Source organism: Dromaius novaehollandiae, chromosome 13 (genome assembly GCF_036370855.1).
Source record: "Dromaius novaehollandiae isolate bDroNov1 chromosome 13, bDroNov1.hap1, whole genome shotgun sequence".
Taxonomy (NCBI): Eukaryota; Metazoa; Chordata; class Aves; order Casuariiformes; family Dromaiidae; genus Dromaius; species Dromaius novaehollandiae.
The window spans coordinates 6995431-7004597 of record NC_088110.1 but is presented as its reverse complement, the minus strand read 5'-3'; the positions used below and the strand labels follow the sequence as shown (position 1 = coordinate 7004597).

The window sequence follows — 9167 nt, the reverse complement described above, 5'->3', positions numbered from 1 at the left end:
AATAAGGCCGGCCCCCCTCCTCTGGCGGTGTGAGGCTCGCGGCCGCAGGGTGTTCTGTTTCCGTGGTGACGATTGGCTAGAGAGCCTGCCCGTCTCGGGGGAGGCGGGCCAATAGGGTGCGTTGACGCACCTGTCACGCCGTGAGCGTTGAGGAGGGAGCGAGCGGAGGGGACATCGCCGATTGGCTGGCGGAGCCGTCGCTCGAGCAACCTGCTCGCGGCTTCCGATTAGCAGAGCTGCCGGGGCGGGCGCGGCGGCGATTGGCCGGCCGCAGCCTCCTCCCGCCGCGGGGCGCTGCCTGCGGAGAGGGCGGCGGGCGCGGGGCGGCAGCTGACGGGCTCGCAGGGCAGCGCCGTGTGGCACAGGCAGCTCGCGTCGCGCAGCAGGAAATGGCGGGCGCAGGCGGCCGCTGCGCCTGAGAGGAGCGGAGGGGCGGCGGGTGCGGAGCCGGGAGGGCGGAGGTGGCTGTGAGCGCAGCGCGCCGCGCACAGGGGAAGGAGAGGGGGCCGCGAGCCGCAGAGGCGTCGCCTGGCGCTCGGCATGGCGGGGCCGCGGCGCAAGATGCGACAGTGGCTGAAGTAAAAGCAGCAGCCAGACTTCGTGTAGTCTGAAACGGGTTTGAAAAAAAGGCAGAAGGCTGCTGTTCATACAATCCATAATAGTCCATTGGAGATGTTCTTTCAGGAAACAGAATTAGCTCTGCATCTATATAAGTCTATATGCATGGTAAATTAAAGTTCAATTTGAATAAAATATATATACAGATCATCCAAGCACAAGGGGGAAGGGAAAATAAACACAAATCATTTTAACATTTACCGGAATCATTTCAATACAGAATTACTAGACAGCACATGTGAGAGCTTGTGAAGAAAGCTGTGAGGGGAAAACACTGCTGAGAAGCTGCAAAGCCTGTGTCTCCCTCATAATCAGTTCCGAACCTCTCAGATAATTTTATAATTAACAATGCATGTACAGTCCAAAAATGTCCATCCTAACCTTGCTGTAGTGATGACTTCACAAGTCACAGATTTTTGCCATTTTGTTTAGAGCTGCATGTTCTTTTTTAAGAACACCTTAGCGATTGATACTTTACAAAACACATTTTTAATGTACTTTTTTCCTGATTTAAGCAAAGAACAGGTGCACTTCCAAAACTATCACTGAGCAGCCATATATGTACACACACAGCATTAACTTGCAGTTAATTCTACATACACACAAACATAGATATACATACAAAGAGTTTAGCTCTAAAAAGCTGCTGAACAGAGTGTGCAAAATAAGAATAAAACTCAGGAGGATCTTTTGTTTGTAATTAGACTTTCTCTGAGCTCACTAGAACAATTACAGCAGTGCTATTCCAAAACTAAAGCCATTTGTCAAGGTTTGGAAGATGACAAGAAGATCCATGCTATCTCAAGTATAAAAATTACAAGGAAAATTACAAATCAATGAATACAGCTTTCTTCCATTCTTAGCCTATGAAGAAAAATATCATCTTAGGGTTATCACTTGTCTTAATTATTGTAACATTCTCCTATATGCCTTTCCTCCCCAAAATGACACTTTAAAATCTTCAGTCAGTTAACAACTGTATTATTCTAGCCAAACTCTCTCAGTTTGTGAAACCCTTTCCCAATTTCCTGTTCTTCAGTGTCCCAAATGAAAGCTCTTTGCCCACACCTCTGAAATACTGTGCAACATAACTTCCGTTAAGGTTCATATCCAAAATTCAGCTATCTTCCCTCCTACATGCAGTCTTTTTTTCTGCTGCTTTTAGTCTAGAACCTTTTATTGGTTGTCCAGTACCAGTCTGCTTTTACCTGTTTTCCTGCTTTCTTACCTCTTTTCTGCTATGTCTCTTCTTTCTTATCTTTTTCTTCTGCTAACAGCTCCAATCTTTTCCTGCCATCTCTCTTTGAAGATTATATTTCCAGAAATCTTTTTCACATGGTTATCTTCATCAGTGGGCTTTTCAGACGTCAGAGTGCCTTGCTTGTGTTAGGTCCTGATCTTGCTATGGAATCCGCACAGATGATCGGAAAAACATTCTGCGTTAAATGTGCATTTACATGTTATGCAGATGTTACAGATCTTACAGTGCACTTTTGTGGCTTGAATAGAGTTGTAGTGCTGTTTATTTCAGTGTACATGTCACAAAATTGTATCACAATGATAATGTGAAGAATTTTAATATGTGAACTTTGATGCCAAGTATTACTACAGGAATACTTCATCAGGTGTTGAACACATCATTATTAATACTCCAATCCCCACTATACTCCACATTTACTTGGTTTTGCCAACTGCAGAAACATGTTGACAAGAAAGAAAAAGAATTCTTGGCCAATACATTTTCGTAGATGCTTATTCTGAACCACTGATAAGGAAAACACTTTTTCTATCTGATTATTAGGAACCACTTGTAATCAACATACAGGCCCACATCACCATTATTGGTGTGAATCCAGGAACAGTAATTGTTGGTAATCTGAGTGCAAGGCCAGAGTCTCTCTGCTCAGGTGAGCAGCAAAGAGGATGCTACATGTTTTCCTAAAATGTCAGCGAGCTCTGGTTTAGGTCTCTGAATTTGAAGTACCAACTTGTCCTGTGTATGGCCATTCTACTCCTGGCATAACCAAATATTACAAACAGGAATATTATTTTTGTTGTGCTTTTTCCATTTTTAAAATTATTATTTATTTAATTAATTATTTTAAATCTCAAATGTGTTTGTTGAGTAAAACATCAAGTCAGGAAATCTAAAAACAAGGATGTCAGTACAATGGTATACTAAATCTTTGGGTGCATGCACAAAGATTTTTCCTTTCCTTTATTTTCCTTTCTTACTTAACAGTACTGATTGTGCAATTGCAATGTAATACAATTTAATCCCTCTTTTGCTTCTAAAACCCGAACAAAGTCCATCCAAATAGATGTCCTCAGGTGAGCTTTACACATCAAGAAAGTTAAATAAAAACATAATTTACCCTCTGGTAAATCAGTAACATCAGAATAACTAAACTTAAATATAATGACTTCAAACAGGAACACAGAAGTTGTTCTATAAGCTGGACTAAAAAACACCATTCTCATAGAATAACACAGCAGACTAGATTCTGCTTTTAGTTACACCAGATCTGAATGAATTTTGCTCAACAAAATCTTTGTATTTTCACTGATGAAAGAGGATAATCTGGTCTAGAATGCCCTTTGTATATTTGTACATTGCTTACCTTATTAAAGATTTCTTTTCCTATGGCTTGGTATCTGTAGAAAACATTATAACACAGATTAATACAAGTCATGCTACTTTTTTCTTTGTATATAAAGGTAGGATAAAAATCACCTTACACAAATAGCCTAACTCTTTTGTCTTTACCATTTCCACATCTCACTACCTATTAAAGGAAATACATAAAAGATTCTGTAAGCCTAAATTGCAAAATCTTTAGGGTTTGTTGAATCAGCTTGAAAGGGTACTAGAGGTCCATTGTCATATGCACACCAAGAATGCCTTTCAAAATGGCATCATCGTATTTAAAGAGATGGGCTATCATTTGAAGTGCATCAGTTTTGATTTTAATTCTTTCAGGAGATTTTGAAGAGAGAAGCTGTAAAATAGGGAGCCAAATAGCTGTATCTTCATATTAAAATCCCAGTTTCTAGGCATACTTGCATATCTGTTTTACCCAGAAAGCTAAATACAATAAGGAATTTCATTTAAAACAATGTCTTTAGGATAGCATTGAAAAAAATGTGTTGGCAAAGACTTTCTGCAATACATATATTCATACTCCACACCCATATATTCATAACCCAAAAGATAAATAGCCAAGCACCTACGTCTCTGTGAAGTAAGGGACATTGTGATGGCCATGTCATTTAAGGAATATTCAATATTATGTTTAATTGTTCAGAATTCAGAGATTCTGGATAGTTCTGACTGACTTAATCTGGGCCGGAATTTCACTTGGTGGTGACAGAAGTTCTTAGAAATAATCTGAACTAAAGAGATAAGAGGGAAGTTAAAATATGTATTCAATTAGTTTAAGGGAATACTTGGCACCACTAGGTGGTGTTCTGCAGCTGCTCTATTCGCATATTGTAATCCATAGACAGATAAATGACAAAATACTTTGACTGAAACAAGATATACGCTGTATGACAAGAAAAAATGATCAGGGCTAGTGCTGCTAGCTGCAGATAAATATGTAAGCTGGTCTCCCACTGAAATTCACAGTAGTTCTGCATGGAGACTGACGAGAATTTTGAAAACCAATCTATATAATTACACAAAACATACACTTAGTTGATAACTAGTAATATTAGTGTGACTTTTTTCCTCTAAAAATGCAAAGGTGAAAGATGGTATTTTCTCTTTTTCAACACTAACACACACAATTACAAACATGGTTAAAAGCTTGAACCCCTGAACATCTTGTTTGGACTTTCAAATGTAATTCCTTTTGATCTGTATGCTACAAGAACATACAACAACACTTTATAGAAGAAGCTAATTAGAAATAAAAGTAGCCATGTAATCAGTTTAGATTTTTTTTCTTTGTGAAATGCTATACTGTCTGATTCTGAGGTTGTTTTAAGTTTTTCCATACTGGTCTCTATTTGTGTAATCTACTGAATGGTTAATGTGGAATTGTCAGTAACAGAACACATCCTTTTTAAACAGAGAGAGAGAAACTAACAGATTCCTAAAATATGATGATAAACATACAAGAATATTAAAAAACAGGTACCTTCCTTTTAAATGCATCTACAAACAAGTCAATGGATAGGAGGTTATTTGAGAGTGGCACAACAGCAGAGGTTGTCTGCAAGAAGGACACGTCACGTCACAGTTCTCTCATCATCCTGAAGGACAACAGCACAAACAATAATCTGGGTAATCTGTATGAATTCAATATTTTTGGTGAAGCTAGACCTGTTGAATGTCTCTGGCCCTTCTTGCTGTATGCCAGAGAGGTATTTGATTTAGGAATGCCTTCCCAAAACTTACTACCTGCAGTGATAGATCCCATACAGGCCTTCACAGCTTGACAGAAAATGCTGTCCAGATCCACGGTTCCCTTTATGTGTGCTGGGGTATGGGTTTCTTGAGGTGCTTTGTCACACTGCTCCATTTCAATTTGAAAACAAGTACCATTTTCTTCAGTTTCACCCAGGGTCACCCTTTTATGAGCACCCGATGAGCCTGGTAACAAAGTATAACAAAGAAAAGATCAAAATTAGTAAAGATTAATTACAAAATACCGGCTTTTAGGAACAAAATTGGAAACAAGCAACAAAACAAACACAACCCCCCCTTTCTAGATTACCCCTAACAATTTGATATTTCTTTAGGTGATTAATCTCTTCTGTTTAGAGCCTCTAAGATGCATCAGTGCTGGGATCCATTCAGAGTTCAGAGGCATCTCTGATTCCACTGTATCATCTAATAATGCATTGCCCACTCTCTTCCAAGCCAAAACAACACGGAAGAAAACTGCTATTACCTGTCCTGTGTTGCCTCACAAGTATTGCGGGGGAGAAGGTATGGAGTCTGAACTTACGACGAAGACAACTTACGACTTCTGCAGTTGTCAATTTTAGGCATTAGGCAGCTTGGCTGGCCAGATGTACAAAGGAACTGCAAAGCAGACTTTGGTAAGAGTGGCATAACGGAAACAATTCCATTATGCATGAAATGTGCTAAGAAAATGTTTCTGTCAAAGAGACTAGCAACTGATACTTTCCTAAAGCCAAGCATAAGTCAGAAAGTTTTACATTTAGGGTAGAGTGAGAAAGGTGCTTTAGGGTTTTTTTTTTTTTAATGTGTTGGATGGTTTTGTTTTTTTTTTTTTTTTTTTGTATTTTTCCTAACATTTTTTACAATGAAAATGCTAGAATAGATGTAGTTATAGATGCACCAACATAAAAGTGCTTTTGAAAGTAATAATTTTCCCTGTGGAAAGGAAGAGATGAACCAGCACTATCTGCATCATCAAAATTTCTTTTTTAGTTCTGAGGGTAGAATTGCAGGATCTACTGTTGGTCTCTGCTCTGTCAGCAACAACAGTATAAAACTTCAACTGCAAACTCACTATAAGAACACAGGGTCAGAAATATTAAATATATTTATTCCCCATAAGTAGCCTTCCATTTTCATAAATTCACTTCATATCAAAGAATACATATGTATATAATGTTCAGACATTCATATTTGCATGGCTGTCAATATATTTAACAACATGATAGGTAGGCTGTATTAATGGTCTCCAAATAGCAGAAGCTATCAGGGACTAATTAAAGATCACCTCATAGCCTTGCAATGATTCTTTCTTCAATCTGTCTCACATTGTGGAAAAAACTACATTAAACATTTAAGTGGGCATGTTTTTCAGATTCCTTCATTTTTAAGCTAGAAGCCTTAGTTATTATGAGTCCTACTGTGCAGAATTCAAATTATAAAACTTCTAAAAATGACTTCAAGTACCTTTTTATCCTAAAAATCTTTTTTTTTGATTATGTAGTAGCTCTTATTTGAATGGCGACAATTACTGTTCTTTCCGGGGTAAATTTTGATTCTGCATAGTATAATCTTGAAAGGAATTCCCCATTCTGAGGAGAAGAAGGAATATTTTATCAATAGGTTAAGATAAAACAGTTGAATGTTTGAATCTGACTAGAGACTTATAATGTCAGAATAAATTCCATGAAAGAAGTTTCAGACACCAGCTGCACTGTTTTTTTAGTTACGTGAATACTTGCTGATAGCATAAGATGGCTCAAACAGGGCAAGCAGTTGAGCAGGGCTCAATTTGTTTGTCACACTTTCTGGAAATATGTTACACGGGTGTCAAAATGACACAAGCGATCTGCACTGTAAACACTTGCATGTAAGAATAATCTAAACAACTACAAATCCATACAAGTTATGTATATATTATCATTTTCAGGATACTTATGTCTACCGATGAATTAAAATTTCTAACTTAAGATTTTTTACAGCGATTCTTTGACAATTAAAAGGTGCTAATTAGACTTACAGCCGTAATTGCTATGTCCTTATGGACACAGGCTTTTAAAAATTTATTTTTATCAATACCTTCCTTTAATATAATAACGTAAAATATACTTTCAAACAAATATGCATGTAATCTCACACTCTGCAGAATATAACTAAAGATTATAGAGTAATCAGATTAAAGAATCTTTTCAGTTTTGCAGAGAATAGTCATTAAAGTGCATCTGTGTCAGACAACTTCGGCAAATCAGTGAACACAGTCCATGTAAACAACCTTTGATCAGCAGTTTCCACAATATCATTAGGAACTCCAGTTTTTGCTGTAATGATATGATATGATGAGTGAAAGGCAGACCAAAACCAATTCATAACCATGATTTTCCAGCTGAAAATTAATTTGTTGACTGAAAAATTCCTACATAATTTCAGAGATGATAAGACATAATAAAGTAGGACTGTTTTTTTTTCTTCACTCACACCTGAAGCCATATTTCTACACAAAAGTCACTTTCCCCCTTTCATCATCTTATTACTTTCCTGGTAAAGTGACATATTAAGCAGGTATGTAAGTGGTTGGTAATTTAAAAAAGCTGAATACTTAAAAAACTTAGTGTATGACTGATCAAAGAACTGAATATCAAGAGTAAAGACTGGGGACTGAGGGTGAATATGCAAAGGAAACTAACACAGTGAATGGGAAACGGCTATGAAAAACTACCAAAGATTGTGTCTGCCTGGCTTGACTAATGCAACTCCACACCAAGGTCATTTAGGGCTCTTTAGTCCAGAACACATCAGTAAGAATTAGCAAGATCTGGTACTTAGAGAAATAATGCAAAATGTCAGCTCCACGAGAGAAGGAGTATCATAACAGACCAATTAAATCTCACAGCTCAGATAGAAGGCTTAAAAAATTTTACACCATCTCCCTCTCTTCAATTGGGAAGACACATCTCAGTCATATGCAACAGCATTGGGCCCTACTTCTTGCCTGGCTCCATGCTTCTCAAGGAGTAAGAACAGACCATAGCACAACACTGTGGGATTTGAACACATCACCTAATAAACTTCCATAGAGAAAGAAGTGTGCTTAAATAAATGGCATGCTGCTTAGGAGCACCTTATATCCCATGCTTCCAATCCATGCCAGAAAGACCTGTCTCCTTCAGAGCTCACCCGACCCCTTGGTAAGCCAAATCGGGGTTGCTAACACCCATGTCATGCAATCTAACATGGGAGGTTGGTCACCTCAGTATCCTGATAAATGGAAGGCTTGTGAGAAAGATTGCTTCTCTTCCCTCCTTTCTGCCAGATAAAAACTAGAGCCAACCCTATCTACTCAGAACTTACAGCTGGGGAGAGAGAAGCTATGTTTGCATACATGAAGGACTGAATCAAAACTCAGCGACAATGAGCAAGAGGAAAGCAAGGAGAACACTGACTCAAATGACTGAGTATCTTGGAAATGCAGTAGGCTTCTGGATCTGGCTATCTTCACTTGCAGCTAAATAAGCAAATAGTCTGAAAAATGTTTAAACAACTGCTGACTACTTTCCTCAGAAAAATGAACATTCATAGGTGAAAAATCCAATATCTGCCCACTAGGAAGCAATTTCAAGCCAAATAATGTAATTTTTAGCTTCTGCTACATCATGACCAAGGTACAGAAACTTCAGCCTGCCAGCCTACCCAGTTACAACTATTCATAAATTAATATTTTGAGTGACACTACAGACCCAGTAGAAGTATTGACAAAATTCCTGTTAACTTCAACAGCCCAGGATTTCTGTTGAGATGCTTTGTCTATGAATAAGAACCTATGCTGGCCCAGAATATCTTTAATAGAACATCCCTTGTCCACATCTGTTTCATGTTTTTTATATTTTAGCTGAATTTTGGTAGCTTTTTAATGCCATCTGCAACCCTTTTTTTGTGGGACAGTATGCATTTTTATCTCCCATTCAGTTGTTTCTGTTATCTCAAAGTACTGCAGTTCTCATTTCATTCAGTCCTGTCCTCTGTCCATTTAACAGTTAGCAAAAGCACAGTGTGTTGGGATGTTTCATTTTTCTTCTCTTTTAAGGGATATAAATCGTTTCTGTGCAATTTAGAAGCATGGTTTGGCTGTCTGTAGTTTCAC

At 38.2% G+C, this 9167-nt stretch overlaps 1 long non-coding RNA gene across 1 annotated transcript in view; it reads right to left on the bottom strand.

Annotated features, from left to right (window-relative positions):
* Window positions 1-1088: 1088 nt before the first annotated feature.
* LOC135329762 (uncharacterized) overlaps window positions 1089-9167 on the bottom strand; it is a 30440-nt gene continuing 22361 nt past the window's right edge. The window contains exons 8-11 of the long non-coding RNA XR_010391394.1: window positions 5024-5215; window positions 4761-4875; window positions 3240-3273; window positions 1089-2054 (exon numbers count right to left, since the gene is read on the bottom strand). This is a non-coding gene — a long non-coding RNA (uncharacterized LOC135329762). The remainder of the gene's footprint in view (window positions 2055-3239; window positions 3274-4760; window positions 4876-5023; window positions 5216-9167) is intronic.